Here is a 15,592-nt window from a genome sequence, read left to right on the forward strand (position 1 = left end):
ACTCTTAAGTCAGAGCTCGACACCAATAGCTTGCTTCGTCTAAAATTAATGTGGGTAGGCTATCGTTTCCTAATGGGATAAAATGAAATTTATCATTCTTACTTAAATATTTTAAATTGATGCAAATTTATTATTATTTTAATTTACATAAAAATTTAATAAAATATTAATTTTATTTACTTATTAAATTTTTTTACTACTAATTTTTAATTAGATTTGTCTATGTACGGGGTTGGGTTAAGTTCTTCTCAATTGATATTTCTAAAACTAAGTTTGAGTCGGGCTACTCGATTTAAGTTGGTTTTATTATTAAATTGTTAAAAATATTTTATATTTTAGAGTTGAAATATAATGAAAAAATTGCACTCCTTTTAAAAATGAATAGTAAATTGATCTACGGTCCTAAGCAGAGTAGTGTTTGACCCGTATCCCTTTGCTAATTAATAAAGTTATATTTGCCTTTCGGGTAAAAGAAATCTCTATATATAGGTTCTTTCCTCCCTCTCTACATTATCATCCGTTTATTCTTTACTCAGCTCTAATCTTTTCTTGCAAATTTCATCCGTTTTCAGTTGCCAGAAAATTTGCTGCATAATTCATTATCCTTATCATTACGGATTCGAGGATGATAGAGGCTGCTCACGTCTTGTATGAATTAATTCAAGAAGATCCCTATCTTTTTAAGCGTATTGATCAGGTGCCTTTTCTTGATACCCCATTGCATGTAGCAGCCAGCGCTGGGAATGTTGATTTTATGATGGAGATAATGAACTTATAGCCATCATTTGCAAAAAACCTAAACCAAGCTGGGTTTAGCCCCATGCACTTAGCTTTGCAAAATGACAGAATCCAAGCAGTGCTTCGTGTTCCTCAAGGTTGATAAAGGCCTTGTTCGTCTTAAAGGAAGGGAGGGCCTGACTCCTCTGCATCATTTAGTTCGAATTGGAAACCTTGATCTTTTGATCAACTTTCTTGAGGTTTGCCCTGATGCTATTGAAGATGAGTGTTCGAGATGAGATTTCCATCTTGCAGTAAACAACGACATGTTTGAAGCTTTTGAAGTCTTGGTGGGGTGGCTTAAAAGGAGCCGCCATGAAGCTGCCCAACGTTGGGAAAAGGAACTACTGAGTTGGGAGGACAATGAAGGTAATACTGTTCTGCACACTGCATCTATCAGAAATAGACCTCAGGTATGCTAATTGCTAGCTATTTCATTGAATCCAATTGGCTTATATATATATAGATATAGATATATGATAAAATAGATCTAGTTTTATGAATATTGTTGATGGGTAATTGGATTTGGTGCGTTTCCAATTACCAGGTGGTAAAAGTTTTGCTGGAAATTTTGTGGTAAAAATTTGGAAGGATTGACTGCTCTGGATATCCAATCACAACGCCAAAGCGATGAAAGACAACTCGTAGATAATAGAGGTTATGGATATGCTAAGCAAAGCTGGCGGTTTGCGTGGTTCCTTGCTTCCCAATAATCCCAACTCTTCAATCAATTACATCAAATTATTCAGATCAAAGATGTCTTATTTTCAAAAATTTGCCACAATCGCAGCTCGTGGAAAGAAGGCTATTTCAAATGAGATGCGTAACACATTTCTAGTAGTAACTGTGCTAATTATAACAGCCACTTACGACGGCTCTTTGAACCCTCCGAAGAAGGCTGAGGACAATAATCAGGGGGGAAATTTTACTGATTTAATAGATGTATCTTCCATGTTTTGGTTATACAACATATCTCCTTCCAAGTCGTACAATCTGTTTGTTTCTTCTCATAACACTTTCCCTATTTGGTAATTGCCACATGCTATTGGTAGCCGTTGTCTCATGGCAACTGCAATATCTATATCCTCCAAATTTACAATTATCCTATCGTGGTCTCTCCATTGTGAATTACTGCTTGTCAACGTTAATAGCTGCCCTGGTGGCATCCCGGATTGCCCGTTACTTTTTCCGCAGGTTTGTACCAAGAAGAAAGATTTTCTGCCTCATACAAATTGTTTCCTTTTTGTTTATTGCTTCTTGTATTCCTAGTCCAGCTCTGCTAAATGCCCAAACCACATTAAGGTTTTACAGTTCCCTTTAATGATCGTCATGGAATTGGTTCCCTTAATCTCCTCCTCGTATATTTAGCTTACCGATTTCTAGTTTTGGTAGCCCAATTTGAGAATGCTGTTGTTTTAAGTGAAAATTTTGTGTGAGTGGAAATTTGCTTCTTATGTGGCAAACTAGTGGTTCATTGAAGTCCCAAGTCCTAAACAAAGAGGCAGATTTCTACTAGTTGTAGTGGTTTTCTATTTTATTTTGCTTTGTGAATATAAATATGTATTCTTGTAAGATACTTGATCAAAAGCTAGAAAGCTCTTTACTTGTAATTTTACAATATTTTCCTGTTAACAACTTTGTTAAGGTTTATCTCAACCAATATGTGGGATATTAAACACCATATATGCTAGCTGACATAAATCTAATAGAATCTGTAGGAAGAGAACAGAGAAGGAAGAGCAGAAATGCTAAAGAAAAAGAGAGCAAAAAAGAGCGGAAGATTGATTAGAGAATTTTTCTTGTTCATTTCATTACATGAGCGTGCTAAATAGCATGTTGCCAGCTAGTACAAAAAACGGTTTCTAAGCAACCATCTGGCTATTGGTTTTAGTTATCCAAGGTCATCCTATTCGTAACTTCTCAAGCATTTTGACTTTCATCCTATTACAAAAATCTTTGTTCTAAGCAGGGCTCTTCTGCTATGTTTGGAGCCTTGGCCTTTAGACTGTTAAGCCCCATGCCCCTGACCCAGGTTCGTATCATTGCTTCCCTCTTTTAGGGCAACCTTGTCCTCAAGATTCAAAAGATATATCCTCCAATTCCATGTAGTCTCGTGCAAGCCGCATTCTTAAATTGCGCGTCATGGGCTTTTTGTAGATGATCATAAACTCCATCTTCATTCCCACCATCCTCATAATGCATGTCACTAGCTTTTTCATTACCATCATCCATCATCCCATTAAACTCAATGCTAGCTTCCTGCCATTGTTTTCAACTTGAGAATCAGATTCTTGCCGATCAATATATTCAACTAGATTCCTTTCTAAATTTTCTATGACATTCATTAATCCATAGGTCCCACTTCTCTTATCATCTAAGGGAGGATGGTCATAAAATGCTGCACCAGCTTCTTGTAGATTACCATGTTCTGCAGCTTCATTCTTAAGATATGTAACATTCTCTCTCAAATTAGACCACACGTGGTCAGCAGCCTAAACTTTCATTTTAAGACCACAATTAAGTTGATTACGGATACTTTCATTAGCCAAAAGCTCATGGCAAATGTCCCTTCTAACCCATGTACCAATATTTCTTTTTCTCAAAGTCAGATTTGAACAAAATAAATGATATAGAACTTGCAGCCACTTTACAAAGAAAATTTTCTTCATCGAATCCACCATGACATGAATAAAAATCATAGACGCCAAAGACATAACCTAATAAAACAGATCAAGCTTCGGATCTAAAGGTTTTATTTGGAACTTTGAAACTATTTATTGACACATAAGTTTATCCACTGAATCAAACACAATTTTCTAGGGTGATAGTACAGCATAAGCAGATGGATCACTTGTGTGATCAAGCATCAAGAACATTAGGCAACTTCATACGTATGGTTTGATATAAACCTTCAAGCTTCTATCCCAACATCGTCAGCCTTGGATGCACCCAAACATGGATTGGAACAATTTGCTTACGTGGGTTCCATAAGTCAACTGTTTTTGATAATTTTGGCATTGTTACGATATCAAATATGGTGTGAAGAATAGAAGATGGCAACAACCTTTTCCATGATTCCAAAAATCCAAGCATTGGTTCAGGGTTCCTAGGCTCGCATATGTTTGTACCCGATATTCTCACAATTGGCAAAAAAACTTCTGAAATCAACTGAGAATATGATGTTGTTACATCCTCCCAAATGTCGTAACTATCCTCTCTTTGCAATACATCCTTCCATGCTGATATCATCTCCATCCCGCATGATGGATTTTCAAGAGGATCCCTACCCTAAAACTTTCTTATACATAGAGGCAAAGTAAATGAACATGCAATGCAGGAGAAGTTACATAGTTTGTAATTATCAGCATTTTTCCTTTGCAGATCCTTAAATTTCTTTGTAAGAAACTCCAACATCAGTATTGTAGTTACTGCAGGCTATCCTTGTCTATTGGTCTTACAAAACATCAATTTCTAAGCCAAAATTATCTTCTCAATTGGGATCTCCATTCCTAAATTACCTCTTGCAACCATACATACATCTAGATTTGCTAGAATTTCATCAAATTTAGTAGCCTTTCCTTGATCTTCAACCTTAGATAGAAAAAGAATGTTAATTCCATGCTCTCCTAGCAGTTTTTTGACCTCTACAGGGTCTGAATCTTTACGAACAAAAAACAAAGTAATCATATTTATCTTATGTGGAAAATCCCATTGCAGGATATCCTCTTTTTCCTTCGTTGGTAAGGTTGAAAAATCAACCACAAAGGCACCAATATAGTCAATAACCACAAAGGTACCATCAGTAATATGAAGAGCAACTATGCCCTTGATTGAAAAGTCAACACGTTCAAGGAAATTAATAAGACTGATGAGGCACTCCACTTGTTGCTTTTCAATTCCTTGTCCTATAATAGCAGGTATAAACATTTCCAAAGAAGGCAGGTAAGGCCGTGGGCTAATTCCACTCAGCAACAGCAATTGTAGACTTGCAATAGCTCCAAGAAATGCTAAGAAATGATTTTGCCCACCCACAGCATATGAGGTCAACATGTTAACTGGCTAAATAATTAGATGACACTGATCAAACTTAAGATCAACAGAAAAGACAACTTTTGATCGGGCAACAATGAAAATCCTAGGATGCCAAGTGAAATCAATATTCAGTCGTGTACAAGTCTCGAAACCACTCGAATAATCCCATAAAACTCTTAACTCACTTCCTTTAATATAGCCTTTGGGTTTTTGACGATTAACATCAAACTTCAAATCAAACAAGAATAATGCACCATTCTCTAAGGAAACCATATTTTCTTTAAGTAAATGTGGCTTCCAACAAACCAAAACATTCTAAAAAAATACCCAACAATAGAATCACCTGAAATTTCTCTGAACTCATCCAAAAACTTAGAATCGTTGTTCGATTTGACAGTGGTGGCTTGTCGATAAAGCTCCTGAACCTCCTGTAGTTGCTCCAATGCATCGATTTTCTCTGACATCTGGTGTGTTTTCGATGACCCAAGCTCTACCTACTGTCTGTTGGTGAGTCATGCTCTACTGGATTGATGCTCTTCAAACTCTCCCATGACAGTCTAAATGGCGCTTGGATGACAATGTTCTTTCTAATCGAGCAACTTGAAGTTGTAGATCATGAATAGAAGATCTTTGATTGTTGATGATAAAGGTCAAATCAGAAAATTTATTGTCAAAGTTGGATTCAAGTGCATATCGTTGGCCAAGTATTTGGACAGTGAAAGAAGAAATAAGGTAGCGAAGGGCTTATTCGAAAACAGAGTTTGGTTTTGGAGACATGGAGGATGCAGAAGGTCAATAAAAACACTAATGATACCTGGATATTTGCCTTCAAGCTAATCATATTTTGACTAAAAAATTATTATATTTATAATATTTTGATATTTAATATTTTATAAAAATTTTATTTCTTTATCATTGAATTTATGTGCATATATTTCAATGTTGATATTTATATGATAAAGTTTTCGAAACATAAATAAATCTTTACAAATGAACTATAATGAAATTATAATTATGAGATCATCATTGTATAAAAATAATATATTCCAAAATTGTTTTTAGTCGATACTTTATTAAGAAGAGGACACTAATAAAAGTTATTGAGATTAGCACATGGTTATGCTCTTACTTATTAAGCAAGCAACCGATTTCATAGGTTAAAATTTAAATAAACTTGAGCTAATATATGGATACTTGTTAGAAAAATAAATTCACTTAACATGATCAATATGAGAATGCTATATAGTAATTCATATAGTATCTGTAGCTATATTCTCATGTGATGATTGTATAAATGATCTTTTGACTTAAAATTATTTATAATCTTATATGATAAATGTTATACTTTAATTTTACTTTACTTATGATTTTAACCAAAAATGCTCCAGTCAAAATATTGTTGGGTATAACATGAGGCATATAAAGATGTATGAAGTAATCAAGATAGGATTCATCACCTTGTGTGATCAAGAGAGTATCTCAACTAATCTTGATTGAATTAACTTAAGAAATACTTGGCCAAAGTGAAATACGATTTTAGAATTGTTCTAAAACTTATTTGTAAGTTAATGTCAATTACAAGACTTAACATGGTTAAACAATATTGAGTAAACACTAAACCATACTCAATATTCAAACTGAGATACTATATGATAAAATAATATTAATTATACACTAAGATCATTAACGGTTAAGTTATCAAGCCATATTGACTTTTCTTTACCAATTAAGGGTCATGACAATAAAACTAGCATTGATTATGATCTATAAATATAAAATTGGAGAATTGGTGATGAAGACAAAAAATGTGTTTCATCTATAACCGAATGCTAAGGCTTACAATACTTGTATTTATTACTGACATGCTAAATAATCTAACAAGTCACACAAAATAGGACAATTGTAAAACATTAAAATTGGGATAAATTAAGTTGGACTTAATTTAATTTGATATGATCAAAAATAGAGGAAATAAAAATAAGAAAAAGATTTTTACTTATTTGGTACATTCAACTAGCATAAGATTAATTGTCAAAATTTGTATTAAAAATTGTATTCTAAACATTAAACCTAATGTGGCCAAATGCTTCTCCTGTAAAAAGAACATCAAGCCGCCCTATCTTGAATCAAGTAACATGAAAAATAAGTTTCACTCAAGAAAATAGTAAAGGTCATGAAAACACTTACTAACTATAGTGTGGCTTTGAGTTCACAAACTTTAAAGAAAGCTATTTCATAAGAGTTCGTGTAGTTCACCATTAGAGGTTGAATTTTAGATAGCTTCTTGGCTTGGGAAACTACTTGAAAAGTTACTAAATTCAACAAAAGGAATTTTGGCATCTAAGGTAAGTACCTACGCTGAAATCTATGCATGCTTGTAAAATTGTATGTTTACATAATTTTATTAATTGATATTGGCTTTAAAGAATTAAAATTTTAAAAATTTCATTGCTTTAACTCTAATAATAATACATAATTCCCTACATAATAGAATTTGCAAGAAAATGAAAAAAAAAAAAGAGCAAAAATGGTAAAAAAAAAAGAGCAAAAAAGAGAGAAAGATCGATTAAAGAATTTTTCTTATTCATTTTTATTGCATAGGTGTGCTAAATAGCATACTGCCAGCTAGTACAAATAACTTTTTGTTAGCCTTGAAATAATTCTTATTTTGAAATAATAAAACATTAAACTAAATAAGTTTAATCAAGATTTTAAAAAAGATTTATTTAATACTTATTCTTAAGTTTTATATTTTGGTACTAAATAAATAATATGTTTTTTAAAGTGTAAACAAATATTTCTTCGTTTTCATATTTCTAAAACCAAATCTATCTTTAAAGATTATTTATTTGAGCTTAAATGAAAGTCCAATTGTTGTTTTTAAACTGAATTTATTCATTTTGGGCTTAATACAATTTTGATAATATTGGTTTTGAGAAATAGATTAACTTAAGAAAGTTGTTTTACAATAACAAAGTTTTCCAACATTGAAATTATTTTATTTTTTTGTATTAATTCACAAAGTTTTAATATTTGAATTTTATATGATTGGAAAGCTCTTTGAGTCTACTTTCTAATGGATTAAACAAAATCAAAATTCAAATTTTTTAAGAAAAGATTTTAAATTTTTACTAGATACTCTGTAGTTATCTAAAAATTACACGAAAGGTAAGTTTAAAAATTCACTATAATTTGTACACACTGAATTAGGTGATGAATTTTATATGGTTAGAAAGCTCCTTAAGTCTAGTTTCTAAATCTTTAAACAGTTTTGTAATTTGGATTTGTATAACTCAAGATATGATCAAATTAGTAAGTAGAGTATAAAATAGGAGACTACCACCCAGCATGGACAGAATCAATCCCCTCTAGAAGGGATCGATTGATTTTTTATACAGAAAGCTCTTTGGGTCAAAAACATGAAGAAAGGATCGATCACCCTATGTAAAGGATCGATCACTCCCTTAACCAATCGATCCCCTACATAAAAGGATCGATCGGGTAGGTTATTTCAAGTGTGAATTGGTTCAAACCAAGAACCAATCAATCTTTTCATAGAAGGGATCGATCGGATCATGCCCAGAATGTGTCCAACGACTATTTTCTTAAGCATTCAATAGCTATTTTCTCTTCCAATCATCTCCAATGGCTAGCTCTTCAATTTCTTGTATATTGACCACTCCAACACACCAATAAGGTTAATGAATCAAAAGAACAAGATTAAACAAATCATATTTTCATTTTCTTTTAGAATCAAGAGCTTTTAAAGCTTAAATTCAATATCTTTTGTATTTCTTATATCCAAAATATTGTTGTGTTTTCATTTATCATTTTTTTTGTACTTCATTAGGTAAACACTCAACCTTGAGAGGTATTTTAGTTTACAAAAATTATTTGGGTTATCTTGTAAACAAGAGGTAAGGTATCCTCTTGATATTGTGAGGGTAGAGATTAATATCTAAGCTTTAAGAAAAAAATAAAAATTTAATACAAGATAGGTTTGTATCTTGTAAAAAAAAATTTCAATTAGTGGATTGAAGCCTTAGTGTGAACAACCAAGAGAGAGGACGTAGGTGTCTTGTGGAGAATAATCGAACCTCTATAAATCATTGTGTTTGATTTCTCTATCCCTATCTCTTTACAATTTTTTGTTGTTTATATTTGATTTTAGGTTCATTAATTGTTATTGTTTGCATTATATTTTCATCGAAAATGCTTATTGTTTTAATTTTCATTCAATTATATTGAAATCATTTGTTTAGAAAAAATTTAGAAAAATCTAATTCACCCCCATCTTGGATCACTATCTTACCTAAAAAGCTAAAAATTGGTATAAGAGCTTTGGTCTTTTTTTTATAGGTTTAACCACCTTGAGTAAAGATCCTATAGCTCAATTTTGGTTCTAAGATGGTAAGAAAGTCCTTAAAGCACTTGTGGTTGATAAATTTGAATTTTATGAATGGAGAAAAAGAATGAAAATGTTCATAATGGCCTAAGATTTTAAAGCTTAAAATGTGGTTAAAAAAAGGCTTGAAATATTTTCAAATGATGCAAACTACATGTGGTAAGTGATGGATAATACCAAGGCCAAGTGCTTACTATATGGAGCTCTTGACTCTCATAAATTTAACTTGGTATTAAAGTATCCAACCTCAAATAAGATATGAGAGAAATTGGATGAAATACATAAAAGACAATAATCCAACTTAAATGCATCATGTCTCATGGCTCTTAAAGATTTGAAAGTAACCTCTAATTCTATTTATTCAAATTTAATGCTTTTGATGAATTACAAGATGCTTATAATGAGCTATATCTTGAATATGAATCCATGAAGAGGAAATATAAGAAAATGATTTCAAAGTTGAATGTAGAGAATAAGTTTTTAATATATATAAAAAATGTTTTAGAAAAAGAAATTGAAAAATTAAAAATAGATTTAAAAACCTCTTAAAATAGGTATGAAATTTTAGAAAAAAAATTTTGATTTGAAAAAGAAATTTGATGTTTTGATGAATGAAAAACAAAAGTTTTTAGATAAGAGTTTAAGTGCTAAAATGATTAAATGTAATTTTTGTAATTTTCATGGTCATATTATACATGTCCTATTAAAAGAAAAGCTTTATTTAGAATTAGGCAAGTATGGGTTCCTAAAGGAATAAAAGACTTGCTCACTAACTCTCAAGGACCCAAAGCAATTTGCGTATCAAAAATTAAATGAGATTATCTCTTATAGGTGTGCTAGAGCAAGGAACCACAATGGGAGATTAAAGATTAAATACACTAAACACATAATAGAGATGTGTAACCTCTAAACTTTTATTTGAAGAGAATTTGAATTTGGTTACCTATTCTTAATAAAATTTGAATACTTGATTGATTATGCAAAATTTGATTGACATTGATTACAAGACATATGTTGCATAATCTTGAGAAAATGTGAGCTTGAGTTAAGTATGTATTTATTTATTTATTTTTTAATATATGATTCTAATATATTCCTTATGCTTGTTAATATTGTATTTAATGCTTGAGATATATTTTGTATATGCCTATATGACCATGTTGATTAAAATTACTTAATTTGTTCTTAATGCTTGGTAGTGTGAAATATTTTTTTAAAACTTGATTGTTATATTCTAAATTATTTTAACTCTTGATTTGTAATTTTAAAATTTGATGATCATCTTATGCTTAAATCATAAAATTAATGTTTGACTATTCATCTTTTAATTTCTTATGAAATAGTCTTGAAATATGCTTTAATTCTTTATCCTTATTAATTCAATATTTTTTTTTTTTTTTATGATTGATGAACTTTATCTGTTTAAATGCAATATATTGATTCTTAGTTCATCTTTATATTTTTTGTTAAGATATATGCTCATATGATCATTAATTCAATTTGACCTTAATGCCTGTGGTTTAAAATGCTTTAATTATTTATCTCTTGATTGTGAAAGATATTTTGTGAAATATGCTTATTTTTATGCTTAAATGTTTTATTAATTTTATGAAATATTTTGGATCTTTGTGCTTAATTGATATATCACTTAATTTGTGATTTTGAATATGATGAACTACTTGTTTATAAATGAAATATATTGTTCATTTATTGTTTTTGTCAAGTGTATACTTATGTGATAAATGTTATTTATTTTTACTTGACATGCTTGCAACATGGCTTAAGTGAAAAAAATTTTTATGATGATTATGTTTGTCTTAAGTCATTGTTGATTATGGCTTATAATTTGTGTAGACATATTTATGTTTTTGTGCTAAAATTCTCCTGAATATGTTTTTTATGATAAATATATCTTTCTTGAGTATTTTTGAATTCTATAGGGCCTCAAATTGGTTTTGACATATTCTTTGGTGATTTCTTAAATATACATGAAGATTGAATATGTTTATTTTATGTTCATGAATGATCTAAAAGATTTGATTTTTGCACATTGCATAAGAATTTTTGCCTTAGTGTCATTCTTGTGCTATTTGATGCTTAAATTGATATATGACCTCTAGTTTAAGTATATATCTTCCTTGCAATTGGTAACTTATGCTTAGTGAATTAATTTTTTTTTGTCTATAATGACTTAGAATATGGAATTATTTTCTAACAATTTGTATAATTTTGATCAATTAATTTTCTTAATGTTTCTAATGAAAATCCTTTGTCAAGAAATTTTTTTAAGTCTATGTTATGAGAACTTTGAATGAGCATGGATGAGCCTTTATTTTAAGAATTTCAAGTATAGCAAGTAAAGCATGTCATCTTCATCAATCAAGCCCAAATACATCAAAGACTTAGCTTGAATGATGTAGAATAGAGGATTCAAAGCCTCGCTTAACTACAATGAGTACAATAACATAACTTGATAAGGATTGAGGTAATTGTATTGAATCTATACTATGTGTCTATGATTTATAATGTTTAATGCATAATTTCATAAATGCTTGCTTTGATATGTGCAAAAATGAGATATTATGTTTGAATTTGTGAACAATTTGCATAAATTAATCACCAAGCTACTTGATAAGATTTGTCTTAACTTTGTTAAATGCTTGGATTGATTAATATTCATGCTTAGTTCTTTGATTAATAATTTTTATTGCATGAATATTTGTTTGAATCTTTGGACATAAATATGAGTTGAATATATTGATTTTTTTTATCTTTTAATTGCCTTGACTCATGGATTATGAATTTATAATTTTAAAATTTTATATACATGTTCATTGATTGAGATCATTGAGATAGCATGTATCACATTATATCTAAATGTTTGTATCTTTATTGGTATATTGCTATATATGATTTGAAATGTTTTTGTATATGCTTGTATAGTTCTAATGAAAGATATGTTTGAATTGTATTTATGTACTTGCATATGTTTGGATTAAGAATATTACTTTGCATTGAAATAATTTGGATTATAACTGAATAATTATGCTTTCATTATTTCTTTGCTATAGCATATGTGCTCATCATGTTTGGACAATCATGCTTATATAATCTTTGTTATGACATTATGATAATTGAACCTCATTGCTCATTAGTACTCATGATTTATTATATACATATGAGCTTTTGGTTCTTGTTTGGATAGGATAGCTTAAGAAAGATTACTACTATCATTTATGCATGTATTGAATGAATCTTTCATATGCTTGGAGTATGTGTGCTCTATGAAAGTTGTTGATTAAAATTGCTAACAATTGGTAATAATTGGTATCAAAATTGCTAAAGAATTTTTTTTTAACTTTCATAAACACTTGTTTATGTGTCTATCCTTGATATAGCTTCTACATTTCATGCAAAATTGTGTGTGCCTTAAATTGATTAATCCTTGTTTTGAAAATGAAGAGAAATCTTAGAATACAATTTTGCTTGATTTATTTTGTGATAACAATTGGTTTGCTTTGTGATAACATATCTTTAACAATTGTTATTCTTAACAATTGGTATGAACTTGTATACATGTACTTGAATTTATGCTTAATTGCTATTAATTTTTAAGTTCTAAGCACATCTTATCCTAATATGATTTATGAGTAGATTGCATATCATTCATTATCCTTTGCTAATAAATTTTAAATAGTAAATTTGATGACTCATGCTAAAATACTAAAATTTGATACACTTATGCTTTTGTGCTTGAATACATGTACGTGAATTTCACTGTGCATATTATACTTGATTACATGTATTCAAAATACTCTTGATATTATTCTTATCAAGCATTATGTCTTATGCCTTGAATTAATCTCTCTTTCTTTTGAAATGACAAAAAAGGAGAAAAAGTTTAGAGAAATTTTTTTTGTATACTTATAGCAATTGATATAGGAGCTTAAACATTTGGTATAAAGAGCATAAATAAAATGGAGGAGAAATGTTTTATGAATATATTTGTTAATGATGCCTCTTTGTGTTTATTTACTCATTAATATGTTTATGCTTTTTTGCTATGATAAAAAGGGAGAGAAATATCATATGGACAAATTTACTTATGCTTGACATGCATATGTTTGATTGTGCTTATTTGATATATATGCTCTAAAATATGTTTGGTGAGTTGTGTTGGATTATGATGCATAAATTACAGGAGAGTTTTACCATGCATTGTTTAAGGGGGAGTTTTTCAAAATGTTTTTTCAAAATGTTTTTTCAAAATCTTAAATGTTTCAAAGAAAGTTTTTCATCAAGCAAATTTATCTTTAGTTTTTGTCATATTAAAAAGGGAGAGATTGTTAGTCTTGAAATTATTCTTATTTTGAAATAACAAAACATTAAGCTAATATGTTTGATCAAGATTTTGAAAAAGATTTATTTAGTACATGTTCTTAAGTTTTATATTTTTGTACTAAATAAATAATATATTTTTCAAAATGTAAACAAACCTTTCTTTGTTTTCATATTTCTCAAATCAAATCTATCTTTAAAGATTATTTATTTAAGCTTAAATGAAAGTCTAATTATTGTTTTTAAAGTGAACTTATTCATTTTGGACTTAATACAATTTTGACAATATTGGTTTTGAGAAATATATTAACTTAAGAAAGTTATTTTACAATAACAAAGTTTTCTAACATTGAATTTATTTTTTTTTGTATTAATTCACACAGTTTTAATATTTGAATTTTATATGGTTAGAAAGCTTTTTTAGTATACTTTCTAATGGATCAAACAAAATTCAAATTCAATTTTTTTAAAAAAAAATTTAAAATTTTTACTAGATACTCTGCAGTTATCTAAAAACTACACAAAGGGTAAATTTAAAAATTCATTATAATTTGTACACAATGAATTAGGTTATGAATTTTATATGGATAGAAAACCCCTTAAGTCTAAGACATATGTGTTTTGTGGAGAAGAACCGAACATCTATAAATCATTGTGTTTGATTTCTCTATCCCTATGTCCTTACAATTTATTGTTGTTTATATTTAATTTTAGGTTTATTAATTGTTATTGTCTGTATTATATTTTCATCAAAAGTGTTTATCATTTTAATTTTCATTTAATTATATTAAAATTATTTATTTGAGAAGAATTTGAAGGAATCAAATTTACCTTTCCTCTTGAATCACCGTACCACCTAAAAAACTAACACTGTTTCTCAGTAATTATCTAGCTATTGGTTTTAGTTATCCAAGGTTATTCTTATTTGTAACTTTTTAAGCATTTTGACTTTCATCCCATTACAAAAATCTTTGATCCAAACAAAGTTCTTCTGCTACGTTTGGAGCCTTAGCCTCTAGATCGTTAAGCCCCATGCCCCTGCTCAGGTTCGTATCAGAATCCTAGGTGGAATTTTGGACACATGGCGAGTATCATACATATGAATGCATGACAATTGCTTGATAGAAAAATTAAACTATAGAGAAAAGAGTTGAAAATTAAAGAAAAAAGTGGATACAGATTTATAATTTATTAATGTACCAAAAACAGATTATACCAGTCGTATATACCAAATTATTCCTATTATTTTGCTAAATATGAACCATTAATTTCTAAAAATGAAGTATAAAGTGTAGTGTTAAATTTGTGAAATTTGGTCATCTTGATGCTTAACGCGTGTTCGAAAAAATTCTAGTCTTAACATTAAAGTGACAGAAACAAAGGTACGAGGTAGTGTATAAACAAAGAAACATCAGAAGCAAAAGTGGATAAATAGCTCTCTTCCTCCTGCTAAATATAGAAAACGAAGTTAAACCTGTTCAATTAGTCGTCCCTTTGTTTTATCATTTTTACAGTTCTCTTGCTATGGCTATGAGTGAGAAGTTGAGAGAGGCTGCTCAAGCATAAAATATTGATGGCTTGTATGTAATTATTATTCGGGAGGATCCATATGTTTTCGAGCGTATTGATCAAGTTCATTTTATGAATACTCCTTTACAAATGACTAAAATTAAATTTAATGATTCGTGTATTTGTATTATGTAAAATATTAAAATTTATATATTTATATTATATGAAAATTATATATTATAATTCATATCAATATAAAAATATAAAATATTTTTTTTTATTAAATTCATATATAATTATTATTACAATTTTAAATTATTATTTTTGTATTTTATTTTATATTATATTATATTATATTATCAAATTGTGTTTTAAAGTATCAACTCTAACTATAATCATATGGCCTGAGCAAATTGTTGATGTGAACACAATGTAGAGCAATTCTTTGTAGTGCACCTAATACTATACTATCGATCATGATACACTTTTTTTTTTTTTTTTGTATTTTTACATGTTTAAAGGTTTGAAATT

At 29.3% G+C, this 15,592-nt stretch overlaps 1 pseudogene across 1 annotated transcript; it reads left to right on the forward strand.

Moving 5' to 3' along the window:
• Nucleotides 1-481: 481 nt before the first annotated feature.
• On the forward strand, nucleotides 482-2,349 carry LOC111295566 (ankyrin repeat-containing protein BDA1-like; annotated as a pseudogene). Its single transcript, XR_016327636.1, has 2 exons — nucleotides 482-1,190; nucleotides 1,325-2,349. The product of XR_016327636.1 is annotated as an ankyrin repeat-containing protein BDA1-like (transcript).
• The last annotated feature ends 13,243 nt before the right edge of the window (nucleotides 2,350-15,592 follow it).

The sequence above is a fragment of the Durio zibethinus genome, chromosome 14 (assembly GCF_047325235.1).
Source record: "Durio zibethinus cultivar Kanyao isolate XHJ-2024 chromosome 14, ASM4732523v1, whole genome shotgun sequence".
Classification (NCBI taxonomy): Eukaryota; Viridiplantae; Streptophyta; class Magnoliopsida; order Malvales; family Malvaceae; genus Durio; species Durio zibethinus.